Source organism: Ambystoma mexicanum, chromosome 4q (genome assembly GCF_040938575.1).
Source record: "Ambystoma mexicanum isolate Mex_15411 chromosome 4q, UKY_AmexF1_1, whole genome shotgun sequence".
NCBI lineage: Eukaryota > Metazoa > Chordata > Amphibia > Caudata > Ambystomatidae > Ambystoma > Ambystoma mexicanum.
The window spans coordinates 816,332,604-816,350,624 of record NC_090928.1 but is presented as its reverse complement, the minus strand read 5'-3'; the positions used below and the strand labels follow the sequence as shown (position 1 = coordinate 816,350,624).

At 46.3% G+C, this 18,021-nt stretch overlaps 1 pseudogene; it reads right to left on the bottom strand.

The window, feature by feature from the left end:
• Positions 1–4,567: 4,567 nt before the first annotated feature.
• Positions 4,568–18,021, bottom strand: part of LOC138467296 (serum paraoxonase/arylesterase 2 pseudogene) — a 57,490-nt pseudogene continuing 44,036 nt past the window's right edge.

Genomic DNA, 18,021 nt, shown 5'->3' with positions numbered 1-18,021 from the left:
GCAGGTGCCTGTCAATCCTGGGGGAGAGGGGGGACAGGGGAACATGAGTCGGGGCCTGCTGGCAGGTGCCCGTCAATGCAACAGGGGGGCATGAGTCGGGGCCTGCTGGCAGGTACCTGTCAATTCTGGGGGGGTGGGGTGCAGGGGGACATGAGTCGGGGCCAGCTGGCAGGTGCCCATCAATGCTGGGGGGGTGGGGGGGTGGGAGGACATGAGTTGGGGCCTGCTGGCAGGTACCTGTCAATGCTGGGGGGGTGGGGGTGCAGGGGGACATGAGTCGGTGCCTGCTGGCAGGTGCCTGTCAATGCTACAGGGAGACATGAGTCAGGGCCTGCTGGCAGGTGCCTGTCAATGCTGGGGGGCTAAGGGGGCAGGGGGACATGAGTCGGGGCCTGCTGGCAGGTGCCTATCAATGCTGGGGGAGTGGGGGACAGGGGGACATGAGTCGGGGCCTGCTGGTAGGTGCCCGTCAATGCTGGAGGGGTGAGGGTGCAGGGGGACATGAGTCGGTGCTCACTGGTGCATCGTGGCATGTGGGCTGGCTAGGGGGCTTGGCCAGGGTGGATGGGCTGCCTACGGGACATGACCAGGGGTGCAGGGTAGTACCCTGTGGTGTGGGCTGGCTGCAGGGGCCGGGGAAGGGGTACAGGACACATCTGGGAGGACCCACACTGTCAAATCACGTGTTGAAGTCCCCGCTCACCCCTCAGAATACACGTACCCCGCTCGCACAAGGCCTATTGCGTGTGATTCTCCACGCGCACACCCGAAATACACGTACCCGCTCACACAAGGCCTATCGCGTGTGATTCTCCATGCGCACCCCCTGAAATACACGTACCCGCTCGCAAAGGGCCTATCGCATGTGATTCTCCACACACACCCCTGAAATACACGTACCCCGCTCGCACAGGGCCTATCGCGTGTGATTCTGCAAACGCAACCCAAAAATACACGTACCCATTCGCAAAAGGCCTATTGCGTGTGATTCTCCATGTGCACCCCTGAACTACACTTACTCCGCTCGCACAAGGCCTGTGGCGTGTGATTCTCCCTGCACACCTCTCAGAATACACGTACCCCACTCCCACAAGGCCTATCACGTGTGATTCTCCACGCGCACACCCGAAATACATGTACCCGCTCGCACAAGGCCTATCGCATGTGATTCTACATGCGCACCCCCAAAATATACGTACCCCGCTCGCACAAGGCCTATCGCGTGAGATTCTCCACGTGCACCCCCGAAATACATGTACCCGCTCGCACAGGGCCTATCGCGTGTGATTCTCCATGCGCACCCCAAAAATACATGTACACCGCTTGCACAGGGCCTATCGCATGTGATTCTCCCCACAAACCCCTCAGAATACACGTACCCTGCTCGCACAAGGCCAATCACGTGTGATTCTCCATGCGCACCCCCAAAATACACAAACCCACTCGCACAAGGCCTATCACGTGTGATTCTCCATGCGCACCCCCAAAATACACGTACCCCGCTCGCACAAGTCCTATCACATGTGATTCTTCATGCTCACCCCCAAAATACACATACCCCACTCGCACAAGGCCTATCGCGTGTTATTCTCCACGTGCACCCCCGAAATACACGTACCCGCTCGCACAAGTCCTATCGCATGTGATTCTTCATGCTCACCCCCAAAATACACATACCCCACTCGCACAAGGCCTATTGCGTGTGATTCTCCACGCACACCCCCGAAATACACTTACCCCACTCATTCAAGCCCTTTCGCATGTGATTCTCCACGCGCACCCCTCCGAATACACGTACCCCGCTCTCACAATGCCTATCGCGTGTGATTCTTCACGCGCACCCTGGTGCGAGCAGGGTACGTGTATTCGGAGGGGTGCGCAGGGAGTTTTACAGACGTTTTCATGGTTGGGGGGCTGTATACTGGTCCACTGGCCTGTGGCCATGTGCGGGATTTGTGCACTGTTCACGGCGGACAGGGCGGGGTTGGGGGTGTAACTGGCACTGCTGCAGGGTCGCCACCCTGCGCCACGGCTGGTTATGGATGTTAAAATCCATGAATACGCTGTGCGCGGAAATGGATTTTTGCACCAGCCGCGTGCGCCACTTGTGCACCGGATTCTATGAATTACCCCCTAAGTGTTATCTGGGTGCCAGCACAGGCCTGACTAGGTCACAGCAGCAGTCTCATTAAGGTGACAGAATTTGTCTACAACCAGATCATGTCAGAGGTGTAGTCATAAACCAGCAGAACACTAGACTAGCTCACAGCTGAGGATAAGTTCAGGCCATAGATGTCCACTAATCCAGATCACAGTAGACAGCATCATTGGACACAGTGCCCACATGCAGCCCCCCATCATGTACACAAGCAACTGAAGATCTCTGGAGCACAGAACCATTGTTGACATACACTCTGCTGACAACAGTATTCTCTGAAAGAATGTCTGCACATAAAATACCTCAGACTCTGGAGGGCTTTGTATGGGAACACAGGTCTTTAGGACCCCTCTGCCCCACATTCCTCTCCTACGTGAGACTTATGACTCGTTGGCAGCCATCTATGCTCCTGAGCTTGGGATGCAGGATGGCTGCGGATCGACACGTGAGGCTGCACGGCTCACCTTCTAAGATAACATAGACTCCATTTTGTAATGCATTTAGACTCCATTTTAAGAGTACTAAACCCAGGCCTCTGTAGAACAGGCTGCCTGCAGAAGCTGCAGCTCACCTCCAGCTGATCGTGCACAGCGAGCCTGCACTTCCCCCCAGCCTCCACCCCATGGCAGCTCCGCTGAAGGCCCATTCTCACAAGCAACTAGATGCAAACAAGTAACAGCACAAACACTGTATCATTTACCTTCCGCAGTACATCATTGCCCTGGTGGTGACCTGACTGTTAGTTGGGGTCTGGAAAAGAATAAAGTTGTCCCTATGAAAGATACCTAAACCCCCACAGATCCCCACGTTCATGATATATAGTGTTCATGACTCCCCAACCATGTTCCCCCGGGTGAAACGTTCAACCTACATGTCAAATCCCAGTGCCTCCCAGTCATATCTATGCTGCTAAGCCATTTGTGAAAAAGATTTAAAACCGGCATTGCCAATTACCACATTAAAGTGGTATGACTCTTGCCCACCCCAAGACATCTCTGTGTAAAGATATCAAACATATGTGCACACAAATCTACCCTTTACTGACCCATGAGTGCTGCTATCGTAAAACAGTTAAAAAAGCAATGTATAAAAAGCCTGTGTATGATATGATTGTGACATATGTGAACCAGTTGAAGAAGTGAACCACATCTGATGTTGATTGGAATGTTAGTTGAACTTGTTATTTGATCAAAAGCATAATGTTATAATTTGTCACTGAGATCGGTGCACCCACCAACCTGATCCTACCTGACATTTTATGTTAAATTTTCCTCATGGGCTCCAAGCAAAAGAATGACAAACGTTGTATGGTGCAAATGATAACTTTCTCTCCATTGATCCAGTAAACATGAGCACACGCGAGTTGTAGAGATATGCAATTTACAGAATGCCCCAAATCTAAGCAGCCTGTCTCAATAATAGTGTTCATGCTATTCAGTAAACAGGGACCCGCGAAAAGTTACAAGGCCACCTCGCCCTCATTCTAGAGAGCTGCACAGCCAACTCCCCTCCTCCCACCAAGGCTCGGCAGGGCTTGAAGGTCCCTAGTTTTCTGTTGTTGGAAGCGTTACAGCTGCACCTCCCCGCATTCCTCCTGGGCCCGCACCAAGTATTTACTTCCCTCCATACCCCTGACACCAGATGCCCTCATAAAATCACTGTATACCGCCATGACCAGGCCAAGAGGAATTATGAGCCACCCAGTCCCGAATCCCGCTGCCTTTGAGGTGTCAGCTATGTGCCCCCAATAGTATTTCAGCTCACCCTAAGCCTAACGGGCCATGGAGACAGTTATTCACCCCTGTGCTAACATACCGTAAAACTATCACTCACTACATCTAACAGAATAGAATAATGAAGGTAGCCTAACCCGTGCCCCTTGATAAGACACCTGGACTCATGAGACTGGGTCCTTTGCTAAGGCAACTTTTATGGTGATGTATTAAGGAAGCCTCATATTATATACTGTTTTTCTTGGTTCCCACCCCACGAAATTGACATGCTGTAGGATTTATATGACCCAAGCACTCCGTGATGCTACCACGTGGATCTCCGCCAATCATGAAGCACCGCACCTTCATTATACATAGTAGCTAGTCATTGCCATCCAATCCCCACGACTATGTGCCCCCTATAGCTTATCTCGCATATGACGTGTTTTTGTAATAAATATGACTGCCTTTGCTATTGTCAGACAGAGCGCTCTCAGAGTTTGCAGAGTCCTTTGCATGCCCTATATCGATTTAGATAAAAACCTTCTATATCTCACTCACACTTGGTCTTGGTCTAATCCCCTCTGGGGTGTTTCCATTATTGCCTCTCAGTGAAAGGGGTTAACTAACTTTTTGGGGGACACTCACTTTCAGGGTCATAAGTAAAGAACTTCAGTGCTTCCATGTGACATCCTGACTAAAAATTAGCTGTTGATGAATCGATGCATATATTATCCAAAAATGTATTCACTTTCAACACCTTCCCTGGAGATAAAGACCAGCTGCCATGTTTTTCCAAAATGTGGATTGACTGATCAATGACATCAGCCACATAAACGTACTTGTGGTCATGTGAAACAGCGATTCCATTAGCCAAAAGGTACCCGCTAGCTACTTCCTTCACCTCCTCTGGACTGTAGTAAACAACATTTGTCCATCTTCAACCAGGAAAATACTGCATTTTTACCAATGTCATTCAGAAAATAATGGTCATTTGTGGCATAGAAACTTTCCTGTCCCACAATCAAATATGTCTTTGGCACTGAGCTCATGATGTACAGTTTGAGATGTAAGAGACCATTTTCACCTTCTTGAAATTTCTATATGTCCACCATGGTTGTGTGTGTTGGGTGATTAACTACAAACTGATGTACAGTATCATATTTTTTCATCTATTTTTCATCTATTTTCATCTATTTACCTGCTGATTCCATGTGGGCTAAAAGACTCCACATCAAATCTGTGACTGATTCGGTGTCTGACCGGCTTTGGGTCCTCTTCATTTAGGCCCACAAGTAAAATTTCACTAGGTTTGTCTGGTGCGGACGGGCAACCACAGATATTTTAAGCCAAAACTAATGAAAGCCAGTAGTTTTGGAAGAATGTCAATATCTTCAGCACCAGTCTCAATTCCTTTATGACGGTGACAGTTGGAAGGCTCTACTTGGTCACGTTCCCAAGTGACAGAATTCTTGCTGTCTGCTCTTGAGCTAGTAAACACTTCTTGGGGTCCACTTTTTCAGCGTGGAGACTTATTATTATTCTGGTACCATTTAATGGTTAACCTCAAAGAGCAATTTTCACAAAAGACTCCTCATAGTATATGTGAGCTTCTTTCCTTAGGCATTGGGTGGATGGATCTGCTGCCCATTTAGGGGTTAGCGATTTTTTATTTCAGAAGAACTTGGGGCCACATTTCAGAGAGGAACTATTTTTTCTTTTATTGACCTTCGTAGGAAGTGTGCGGTCCCCGAGTTAAAAACAAGGAACGTCCTCCACAGCACAATGATGTATGGTCTAGTTTACAGGGTATCCCTTATAGGTTTCTGGGATATCCTTGAGTAAAAAGTGGTCGACCGGTTTTGATGATTACTAGTTATCATCTTCTTCAGGACCGTGATTTGTATGCTTGTCTCTGTGAGATCAAGGGTTGGGGAGGGTCGGGGAGGCCATCATCCCATCCACCTGAGAGAGAGAAAACCAAAATGGGTTTTAAATCTTGAGGTCACTATAAATCATTTACTTTGTCTTATTCAAGGGTGGTTTCCGGTTATTTATGGAACAATTTAAATTGATTAATATTAGGAGTATCCGAACAGTCTTTTTTGGCCGTTCAAGACTATTTTTTGGCATTGGCTGCTGGTTATTACCTTATTGCAGCTCTGGCGTGTGCAAGCTGTCAGCCAGGTTTCTGATGTGTGCTGCTGTGGTAGTGTGTCTCTAAAATCCTGTGAGACACCAAGAGAGGGGGGGGATATGTCAAGACATGCCCACTTGGAGCCCCGTTGTATTGTGTTCACATGCCGCTCGGAATAATTTAACTAGGATGCGTGCGCGTTCCGAGGAGAATCTGGGTTTTAACATCATATTCGGTCTAGCGCAGTCTTTTTGGTTAACAATAGCGGCCCTGTGGCGGATCGCCGGCAGTTTGAGCGCTGCTGTGCGCCCGACTGCCCGTCCCATGACTAGTTGGTTATTGGGAATTAGCCTGGTAAGCCATGTGGTGATCGCGATCGTGTGCGCGGCAGCCGGAATGGCATGCCGCAGCTTACGATCGGGCACGGGGTTGCGAATTGAAAGCGCTTCGTTCTCATTGAAAGCGCATGATTATTAGTAATAGCAGGGGCGCCACTCACCGTGTATCTTGAGCGGCTTCTGCTTGCATCTGGCCTTGGGGCGCCGGAGTTGTTGCTCTGTGTTAGCAATGGTTGCCCAGCAACGAGGACCCTTTCAAGTGGTCCGTTGTTGCTGTCGGTGGCCCTCTTTTATGGCGGCCATTTTGAAATGTGTAGATCCCATTTAAAAGATATTGGCTCTTCATGAGATAATGTTATTTTAGACGGAAGGGTTACTGAGGGGGCAGTGTCATTCTGTCTGTTACCATTGTGCAGTATGGCGAAAGTTCTTACATACAGTTTGGTATTCTTTTTGACATAGTGCACAGGCCTCGTTACCATATTGTAGGAGCATCTCAATAATTGACTTGTACATAATACACTTGTATGTGCCTTCTTCCTTCGTCATTGGTGCTGTGCTGATAGTATTATAAGGCATTTAAAAAAAAAAAGAAATGATTTCTTATAATTTTGAAAGAGGGGAAGCCAAATTACCTATGTGGGGATGTAGTTCACGGCACTTACACCAATTGACTGCGGAAAGTAGGTTCCACATGTGCGGGGCATACACATTGTCATTCTTAGTATATTACATCAGGCAGGTCACCCATTAAATGGTACCAGAATAATAATCAGTCTTCATGCTAAAAAAGTGGACCCCAAGAAGTGTTTATGTGTGTTAAAAACATTGTTTCAAAAAACACTTTGGGTAAAACTTTGAAGTAAAATTCATCGCCTCCCTGAATGTGATCCAGTGCTCTTGAGCTCGGACAGCATTCAAGGCACACCTGCGCGCACTTTGCCTATGAGAAGTCAGGTGATCCTCTGACCTCAGATGTGAGAAAAAATGCAGTTAAAATGTAACCATTCTATCCCTGTTAATGACCACTTGTAGATGAAGTAGAGGTCAGTTTGTGTTCTACTTGTGATGCCGACGACTTCCATGTGTGTGCTTGTTTCATTATAAAATTGTTGGTCTGCAAGCCAGAGCCCTACATTCCGCATTAAAATCAAACTGTACTGACAGACTTTACTTGTTAAGGCAAAAAGATATTTCCAATTCCCCTTCATATGTTACCATTTAGAGCACAAAAATAATGTGTTACTTTCAAGCCCATTCATGGCATAGATGAGTGAAATCATATGCAGTGTGCATTAATGTGGGCATTGATGCTGTGATCTCTGTAGGTTCAGCCTTATCTTTTGTATTAGAAAAGAGCAGTCACAGTCTAAAGAGATAACATAGAGTGACTTTACATGACTTACCACACATCATGTGGAATTTGAAAATCTCTATGATGTAGTGGCACCACAGAAACAGTATCTGTCCTGCTCCGACCAACAGATTAATTTGTCATCACCAACATGAATCTGTTAGTGTAATCTGAGTCCCCTTTTAGAAGATCACATTAGTCCATGCAAGACTCATTTTCATGACACACAGCAACTCACATCATGAGGATTGTTGCAGCAAAACTTAAGACATCATTGATTTCCAGAGAGGGACATCATAAATATAAATCATCTACAATCTAGGTCTGTGTTCTTTCAGCTAAGGCTTGCATTGATTTAAAGTAAACATATTTAGGCCAGGAACCGCAAACACCGTTTCAGCTTCTTTATTTGCTACTTGTGACAGTGCTACATGTGACACCCCTTCTTTAAAAACTGTGTCTATCAGTTCAGCTTCTAAAGTCAATCCTTGTGGTTGATGTGCAGTCATTGCATATGCAGAAGACAATGGAACTTGTGCTCTTTTCACAAACAGATCTTTAAAAATCAAGAAGTGTTCAGAAGCATGACAAAACAAGTGAGGTTCCTCTACACGATCAAAAGTTGCCAACAAATATTGTGTATTTGTGCTGTGTGGAAAAGAGACAAATGCTGCCACTCTCCCCATTGTTGCATTCACCAGACTATTTTCAACATTGAAGCTCTACTGTAACATAAGGTGTGCATTAATGCAAATCTTTAAAGTAGATCTGCTGATTTTTAAATTAATTTCTAATTGGCTTAATCATGCTTTTGCTTTTTTTAAACTATTCCAGTAGCATAAGGTGCCCATCTAGAACATTGCATGATTTCATCTCTATAATTGGTTCCTTCTCACAGCGCATCATTATAGAGTTGAACTTGTCACTCTCTGCAAGTGTAGACATAAAAGCAAGACAAGGAATGTTATTTTCTTGCAGATTCAATATGACATCAATTCCTAATCTGTTAATCACTCCAATCAAGCATTCCCACTAAGTCAGTGCCTTGTCTGGGATTGCTCAAGGGAAGCCCTTATTTATACATTTTTATGACAAGTTATAATCTGGATGATGAACCCTTGTATAACGCCCCTCTCTTAGAATCCCCCTGACCCCACTGAGCCAAGAAGTAGGTTTGTTTTGCAAATGAAAAAGGTTTATTTTAAAAATTAAACAATAGATATATATCACACTTTTATAATAAATTAATATTTGAGATCACACTTAGACATATGACAGTGATTAACAATGGATGATGTTATGCTAGCACACTGGTTTAATTACTTAGGAGTAGTATAGAGGATAAGGTAGCTGAGAATGCTTCATGGTTTCAAGGAGATGCAAAGATGAATAAAAGGCAGTACAGAAATAAACTTGATATGATTTCAGCAAAAGATAATATGATCACTTTTTCTCTGACAATTCACTCCCCCCCTGTGCAATGTAAGGAGATGGAAGTAACACACACAGTCTTCAGGAATACAATCACAGTACAATACGAATTCAATTCCCCCCCTAGCAAGCTTATAGCACCAGGGATGATTTTGAAACACAGGCGAAAGACTTTCAGGTGATTTGCAAGGGAGTGAAATATGCTAAAATTGATTTTAATTCCCTCTAGGGGTGAGTGAGAGATACTTTAAATCAGTTGAAAGGTTTGAATCAACAGGAGGAACACACAATTTCTTTTGATGCAGTTCTAAATAGGTTCAAATGTTTTGAATCAGATTATTTTAAGCTAAGAGATGGGTTCTGCACAGTTCTAACTGGGTACTCATACTATAAATTTGAAAGAAATGGCCTCATCACGGATCTGGTCAACAAGTTTAGCTGCGGTTTTCTCTGCTCGGCGGGTCAATCAGTCACCGGTTCTCTTCACAGCGGTCTGGTCTGGGTCTCTGGTTCTGCTGGTCTGGATCAAGTGGATTCTGGATACTGCACTGCTTTTTGGGTACTGGTTCTGTTCTGGATACACAGGACTCTTAGCAAGCAGCAAACCGCACAGGCCGGCGGTAGAATAGTTTGCAAAAGATTTTGAGGCCTGCTGAAGAGTTCAGCTCTTTGGAGTTTTTGTTCTGGAGTTAGTCTGGATCTCTGGAGTTCTGGATCCTGGAGTTCTCTGTCAGCATGCTGTGCAGGAATTCAGTTGAAGGTTGGAAAATAAATGTCCCTGTCCGGCTTCCAGTGGCTCTTTTTATGTCTTTTGAAAATGGGTCTGGATGCTAACTTTCTATGCCCAACCCACTCATGATTTGATAGGTCAAGGATTTCTCTTTGACCTGATTTGAGAAGGGAGCAGTGAGTCATCCTATGTCATCAGGTGTCATGTTTATGGCTCCAAAGAAAGAACACTCCCCTTTGCTTTTACCTTAGAAAATCATTTTCATAACTAAACATATTTCCCAAATACACAAGTGGTTGACATTACATGTACATATCATATATTACTTCGGGTAGGTCTCTGTTCCAACTCTGATGTTTCTAAGAGCCAGGGTTCAAAAATGGCAACTTATTTTATAATTTACTAATATTGGATTTTTACACATATTCCAGTAAATTTTCATTTTTCTAGAGTGAACCCCGTTTATGCAATCTCTATAATTCATGGGGATTTGCCTCAGAACATTGTACAGAGTCCTAACACCTCTTAAAATGTGCACAGACAAATCACAAGAATAATGATATTAATTATATAATTTTGACAAGTCTGTACTATCAATTATTTATCTTTTTAAAATTATGCTCTGGCCCAGAGGGGTGTGGTTTCCCAGAGCACATGGTGGAATTTCTGGTTTGTCCACTTCCTTCAACTCAAGTTGCTCACAGAGGCACTGCCCTCCCCGTTTCTCTCAAGAGGAAGCCATTTACGACCCCCCATAATTTAACATTTGCCTGAGCCAAGGAAGGCTCATTGTTCTGTTTCGCTCCAGTCCTAGGTGCTCCTCCCCTGATTCAATCAGGGAGGTGTCATTTCCTTTTGGTGGGGGCAGCAGAATTCAGCCAGGCCTGGGAAGAGTGGCTGAGCAAGTTTCAACTCCTGTCGGGGGTAGTTGCCAGGCAGAATTCACTCTCTTCAAGCCAGGCTTCAGCCAAATGTCACTTTTGTTCCCAGTTTTTCTTCATTCAAAACAAACGTACAATTTTTACACAAGCAGCTAGAACGCTGATTCTAAGTTCAAAACTATGACATTTAACACTTGCAAACTATGTGACACTCAATAGTAGGTCACTCATTTATTTTAAACATTTAGATTTTAGTGGTTTTAAATCCAATTTCAGTTAAGCTGCTGACATCCACAGCTCAGCCAGTTTTGTTATAAACATTGTTTTGGGCTCTTCATCTTTCCAGATTTTGTATGCACACAAGACTTCATTCTGCCAAATGTCTGCACTGTTTCAGTGAGATTTATGAATATCTTGCAATGGTTAAAATAGGCATTTTTAGCTTGCATTTCAGAGAAACAAAGGTGATTTCAAAGTGCTTTTTGAGCTAACAGGCACTGCTGTTTTTTCCTTTGGCACCACGTTTCACTCATGGTGCTTCTGGCCCACCACACTCGCACTGGTGGGTGGCAAGTTATGCAACCATTTTGGTGTGCACAGAAACTGCATGGTTTTCCTGGATTCTGGTGCAATGTGGGCTTTTTCGGCCATCTTGGAATTTCTGAGCCCACAGCCCCAAATGTTGCAGCATAACAACTTGAACATGGGTCAAAACCCCTGACAAGCCTCCCCGCCCGACTGCGCTTTGATTTTAAGTCGAGGGGGAGTCGGGTGCAAAGGATGTTTTGATCCACGCACTGGGATGTCCGCATCATCTTCTTCCGATTCCGCAGATGACAAAGTTCAGCATCGGTTCTCCACGCCGGTCATGATGGGAGTATTTGGCGGTACCCCGGGCCCCTCGGATCTTTGCTCCTGGTCCCCAGGTCGTCTTCCTTGGTCAGTCTCCATGGTTTCATCTCTCCTAGGATGACAAAGCAAAGCGGTAATACCTATTCGTAGACATTTCTCGCCCACTATTGATATAGTGGGGCGGCATATTCATCTTATAAATCCAAAGACATGAAAGTATACATTTTTTTTATCAGGAGACAAGAACATACACATTTTTTTTAATCAGGAGACAATTTGCATTCAAGAATCATAATATTTTAGAGACTATATGTGGGATACTTTAGGGTTGGAACTGAATTACTCTGGAGCGGCCCCCTCTGGTATTGCAGAGGACTCCTCCAGTTGCTGCAGAGTGTGCCTGGGATGGCAACACTTTTACTGATTTATATGGACCCACTTGTCTTCCCCTTAAGCCAAACTACCTTTGGAGAAGCGGATCTTGTAGGCAACTGGGGAGATCTTATCTACAATTTCAAACGGTCCCTTCCATGTAGGCAAACATTTTCGCTGTTTGGCCTGGTTTCTTTGGAAATTGTATAGATAGACCCGGTCTCCCACATTGTATTCTTTCCGGGTGGTCTTCAAATTGTAATGGGTTTTCATGCTATCAGCTGATCTTTCTAGATTCCACAAAGCATAGGCAAAAGCATGTTGAAGGTATTTCCTTAAATTCTCCACATACTCATGAGTTGTGGAGGCATTTATCAATGTCTGCTCTTGGGTCCTGTAGAGCAAATGCTGGGGAAGCACCATCTTGCGTCCAGTCATCAGCTCAAATGGTGACATTTTGGTTGCAGATGAAGGGGTAGATCTGGTGGCCATTAGGACCAGAGGTAGTCGAATATCGCAACTTGGCCCAGAATCTGCCACAAACGTTTTTATTATGCTCACAATGGTCCGGTTGTAACGTTCTACTGCCCCAGAAGAAGCTGGCCGGTAAGCAATAGGTAGCTTCCTTTTGACCCCCAGTATCTCCCACATCTTTGTCATTACCTCGCTGGTGAAATGGCTACCTCTGTCTGACTCAATCCTTTGAGGTAGACCAAAACGGGAAAAGATGTGGTTAATCATCAGGACAGCTGCTGTTTCTGCCTTGCAGTTTGGGGCCGGGAGACATTCCACCCACTTGGTAAACAAGCATGTCACCGTCAACATGTACTTATTCCCCCTAACGGAACGAATCACAGGGCCTATAAAGTTGACTTGTAAATCTGACCATGGCAGTGTCATCCCCCTCTTCTGGAGAGGTGCACAGTGTTTGAGGGATGTTGACTCAAATTGTGCACACACAAGACACCCCTTCAAGTATTGGTTGAGGTCCTGCCCCAGGTGTGGCCAGTATGCAACCTCACTTAAGATCTCAAGTGTTGTATGAAACCCCCTATGACCGGTGGTGGCCGCATCATGGGCGTGACTTAACATCTGGCTTCGGAATGAGGTAGGGACCACCCACTGATCATGGCCAGCTTGGGATTTCCTTACCAACAAACCGACTTGGATTCGGAACATTTTTGGACATTTCATCAACACTCTAAGGTCCTCTTTCCCAATGTAATCGGTATCCGTCAGGGGAAAGTTCTCAGGGTCCTCAATGTGTTGGTAAAACTTACCAATTATGGGATCCCCTTTTTGAGCCGTAATCAAATCAGCATTTGGGGTCTCCTTACTCCATTGTGCAGTTGAATGATCATTGTGAGCATTTGTCTGGGACCTAGTGATAGCAGTGACCTGGAGTTCCCCCAACAGGGACTCTATTTCTATTAGATCCCCTTGGATGGCCCCGGTTTTGGCCAGCTGATCAGCTAAGTCATTTCCAGTTTTGTCTGGTCCCTCTACTTTGGAATGACCCTTGATCTTCTTCCAGTAGATGGTCACACCATTCGAGGTGACCAGATCATCAATGTTTTGAATTAACTTCCCATGTTTCAGGGGTTTGTTATTAGCACATAACATGCCTCTGGTTTTCCAATTAACCAGGTGCTCCACGAACCTGTCCCGTACATAATCTGAATCTGTGATTATGACCAGTTCGTGGAGTTGATGTTGGACAGCAGTGAGGATGGCCTGATGCACAGCCATCAATTCTGCCACCTGACTACTTCGGGGACCAATTTTGTACCCAGCGGAGGGTTCTGGGGACTCATTTGCCCATGCATTCCCTACGTCGGCCACCAGTTCTTTCTCCCCATTGTTGTCAACATGGTAAGAGCATCCATCCACATAGACAGTGGGCATTCCCTCACACTTGTCTTCTTCAAAGACTTTGTGTGGGGAATTAAGGTATGCCTCCATGTTGTCCTTGAGTTTTAGACTTTCATCCTCGAGACAGTTTTCTCCGGCACAATCATGCAAGTCGGCCAGACTTTGCGCGAGGGGACTCTTCTTGTTTTGGCCATATCTGACATCCACAGGAAAGCTTTGCATTGACAGAATCCAGGAAGTAATCCGGGAATTACTCACATTTCCGGCTCGGATTCTGTCACTTTGGAGATATTGCAAAGGCTGGTGTGGAGTCTCCACTATGATGTGTTCCCCCTGGATGAACGGGCGGTAATTCTTCAATGTCCACACCTTTGCCAGGAGTGCCTTCTCACAATCATTGAATTTTTCCTCCACAGAGGATAAAGTTTTGCTCACATAAGAGATTACTTTATTGACCTTGTCATGCTTTTGGTATAATACTGCCGTCAAGCACGTATTAGAGAACCCTGTCTCCAGGAAAAACTCCTTCTTTCTGACAGGGTAAGCTAGGCAGGGCGCTTGTGAGAGGCTCCTTTTGAGTTGTCTTAATGCCTCAGATTGTTCTGGACCCCATTCCCACTTGACCCCCCCCTTCAAAAGATGAATCAGGGGTCAAAGGTAAAAGCCAGTTTGTATTGGTCCTCCCTACTGACAGGCATGGTCCAGTATCCATTGGTCATGTCTATTGCAGTGAATACCTGTGACCCCTGAATCTGGGCCAGCCCTTGGTCAATGTAGGGCAGAGGCCATTGGGAAGTATGGACCCGTTTGTTGAGCTCCCTAAGGTCTGCGCAGAGTTTCCACTGGCCGTTTGGCTTCAATATTGCCAGCACCGGATTATTGAAGGTGCTGTGTACTGGACGGATTATTCCCCGGGACTCAAGGTTCTTAATTATTTCAGTAAGGGACTCAATTGATGCGAGAGGCAAGCAATATTGCTTCACAAACACTGGAGTCATGCCAGGGTCCGTGGGAATTGTTGTTGTGTGGATGTCGGTGCGACCACAGTCATATGAGTCTACCACAAAGAGATCTTGGAAATCCAAGAAAACTTGTTTCAACTTTTGCTTCTATTCCAGAGTCACACAGGCATCAGCTAGGTTGACTCTCTCTTCCACCATCTGCCTGAAGCCTGGAAAGACTTCTGGCTTTGCTATCTCAGCGGCCTCCTCCAGCTGGGTGGAGAAGTCCCTGGTCAGAGTGCTGATTTGGACCGGAGGCTTCAGGTGGGAAAGGCAGCCTCATCCCCTCTGAAGTCACAAGTCACATCTTCATTACCATAAGGGCACGAAGTGTGCACCAGGAAGTTCCCCCCATGCCGGGTAAAGATCCTGTCTGGTGTTGTATTGTCATCACTGTCACTGTCAAAACAGTCCTTGGGGATTGGTCCTAACAGTTAATTTCCTAAATCAATGGAGAAATGTCAGTCATCAACCGCAATTCCAATAATGGTGCCTGCGGCTAGAGTAATACTCTGTAAGTCGCTGTTATCCACCTCTATTGGAATGGTGTCATGTTCTATGTTGACTAATGGTGTTGGGTTTACCCTCAACCCTTGCTGTTGGAGAGAAGCATTTAGATGAATATAAGCATCAGGGTTTTTCAATTTTTGTCCTCTGTTAACATTCACTTCCAGGGAGAATTGTCGGGTCCTTTCTGGGATGGTGACTTCCTCTTTAACCTGAATTTCAACGGCATAAGGTAGCAATTGAGCTGACCTAAATGCTTTTTCTGGATCATCAAAGCCCATGGGATTATCCGCTAATCGGGACCAAGCTTTGAAGTTTATTAGGTCCAAACTAATGGCAAAGCGATTGAGAATGTCACTGCCTAAGTAAAAGGCGGCAGTGATGTCTCGCACGACCCAACAATTATAGACTATGCTCTTGTTGCCAATGGAGATTTTGAGCATACACCTGCTTGGCAGGAGATGTTTGGAATTGGGTGCTTCCAGGTCCATTTCCCATTTGTCTATCAGTTTGAATGTGAGAATGGCTGGATCTTTTGGGAGTTGGCGGAACATGGCTTCGCTGATGAAGCTCTTACCGTTGTTCACACACACTCGGGCGAGAACAGAGTCCTTCCCATCATTTAACTGAACAGGGATGAACAACTGCTCTCCAATTTGCTGAATATCAGCCAGGCTCTGAGCTGATTTCTCATCTTTCTGCACTATAGGAGTGGGAATGTCTGATTGTGGATTGGTAAAGAATTTCAGAGTGTTTCCTTCCAGTGTGGAATACCACCTTAAACTGGAAGGAAGGTTGATTTTCAGAAATAGAGAGGACCCCTCATCACCAGTCTGTTGTCCTACTGCTATTACTGTCACATCTGGAATTTGGTTTTTCTGGAAGTGAAAATCTACTTGGTCAGATTTTTGTTCAACCATGTGGCATGTACCGCTTAAACTAATATGTTTGACACTCTGTTTTAATTTTACTGGTCGGCTAGTCTGAGTCCAGAGGACCTTGTTTACGCAATCTATTAGCGGTGACAACCTTCTCAGGAGGTCAATCCCTAGTAAACAAGGGGTGCCCTCTGGAGTCACTGCTATGACCGGGTGTTTCATCTTGTGTCGCCCAATTTTAATGTCGAAATCTGCAGTCCCCTCGATGGGAATTTCCTTCCCGTCAAAGTTCTGCATTTGTCCAGGAAGAGAGGTGAGAGGAATCTGATATTTCTCCCCCCTTCCAGAATTTAGTTCATCAAAGGCCCTTTTGGACAAAAGAGTAGCTTGGGATCCAGTGTCCACCAGTGCCAAAATTGTACGCTGCCCCTGTACTTGTACCGGGGCACAGTATCTTCCCTCCTTCTCCTCAAGGGGGCACAGATAATGCACATTTTTGGACAACTGGTGGGCTTAAGTTTCTGGTTTTGGACATTGCGAGAGAAGAGATTTGGGCAGAATTCTGTGGAGAGTCATGGGAATCTGCAAGAAAAAGTTGGCAACTAGAAAGAGGATATTCGAGTTCCCCTGGTTCCCCTGGTTCCGGTCCTGGGCCACCCCCCCTTTTTGGAGGCAGTCACCAGAATGGGTTTGAACCCGGGGATCTTGATGCTGTTGGTTCTGGGATAGGATGATGGGCGGCGACATCTCAATCCCCACATCTACCCAGTCTATTGATGCGGTTTTGGGTTTCCCTGGTTCCGGTTCTGGGCCGCCCCCCCTTTTTGGAGGCAGTCACCAGGATGGGTTTGAACCAGGGGTTTTCGGTCTTGTTGGTTCTGGGATAGAATGATGGGCGGCGACAGCTCAATCCAACAGATCTACCCAGTCTAGGTTGGAATCCCATGGGACCCATTTTTCTTTGGGAGGAGTTCCCCCATCTCTGAAGGAAAATATCCTTTTCCCATAATCCTCTGAGGATCCCTATCCCTCAAATTGGAAGACCTGTACGTCCTCCACAAAATGGGTCTGTTTGGGTCCTTTGTTTCTCCGACCTCCTCTCTGCTCCTTGGGTGGCAGACTTTCAGGGGTAGGAGATTTTGTTTGGGGTTCCTGGGTTTCCAGGGGCTGTTTACAAGTGGGGAATGAAGCTTCCTCCAAGGCTTTATACCCCCCCTTCCCCTTGTGCCTCCTCCCTAGGAACCAGTGGGTTATCGGGGTGCTGCCCCCGTCATCATTCTGGTGCACCAGGCCCAGAGTTTGGGGCATTCTGCGGCGGCATGCTCATCTGAGGGTTCTGTTGAGCCCTCAGTATGTGACCCAGATCCCGTGCCATATTTTGGACCTGGTCCTCTAACTGTGAAACCCGCTCAGGCTGATACGGGGTTCTATTTTCTCCCCTGGGCTGATCCTGAGAAGGGTAGCTATCCCTTCTCTGGTAGTACCCCGGGTTGGGAAGATTTGGGTACCCCTACACCCTTGGCCTCCCCTCTCCCAGATTCGGTTATCTGGGCTCAGGGAATTGGGGAAAGAAGGATGGATGATTTTGGGGCTGAAAGTTGGGTGGATACCTGGGGAACAAGTTCTGCCCAGGATTTGGTGAATTTCTGCCCTCCTGGGGGAAGTTCCCTGGGTTGGGTGCTTGGTTGGATCCCCCCCTTTGGCCGGAGGAGTCCACACATAACCCAGGATTGAACTGTTTCCCTTATAGCGGGGACTTACATAGTCAGGGGAGCGAGGGACCCCATTTGTGGGACTA